We start from the raw sequence: 530 nt of genomic DNA on the forward strand, positions 1-530 counted from the left end.
TCTTTTTGTGTGAATGTATATATATATATATATTCCTATATATGTATGTGAATGAACAACATGGGTTCCTTTTTGCGTGCTGGTGCTTTTTCAGTGCATGTTAGATCACTGCTTCTTGAACATGTTCTCATCTGTTTGTCTTTCACACATTTTTTTTGATGAAACCATTCCTTGCTAGCAGCCAGTAGCGCTCCGTATCGATTCCGTTTACGCCACTACAAATGGACAGGAGGAAGGAAACACAGAGGGAAACGTGCTACCTGATTTTAACATCAACCTAATGTTCATGTAGGACTGTTGAAGCTTCATATTCTCTCCTCTGACCTGCTGTGTCCAACATCAGCGGCACTTTAGGAGCTATGCCGTGCAGCCAGTTAGTCTCTGTGTGGACCGGTGGACTCTGCGCACAGTGCTCCCGTCACAGCTGGAAAATCAGCTGTTTTCATACAATGAACAGTTTGTCTTGCACATGGCATTGACTTGACTGTGCAGATTTCTGTAGGTGAGTGTGTGAAGTGTGAATACGAGTG

Source organism: Monopterus albus, unplaced genomic scaffold (genome assembly GCF_001952655.1).
Source record: "Monopterus albus unplaced genomic scaffold, M_albus_1.0 scaffold328.1, whole genome shotgun sequence".
In the NCBI taxonomy this organism is placed as follows: Eukaryota; Metazoa; Chordata; class Actinopteri; order Synbranchiformes; family Synbranchidae; genus Monopterus; species Monopterus albus.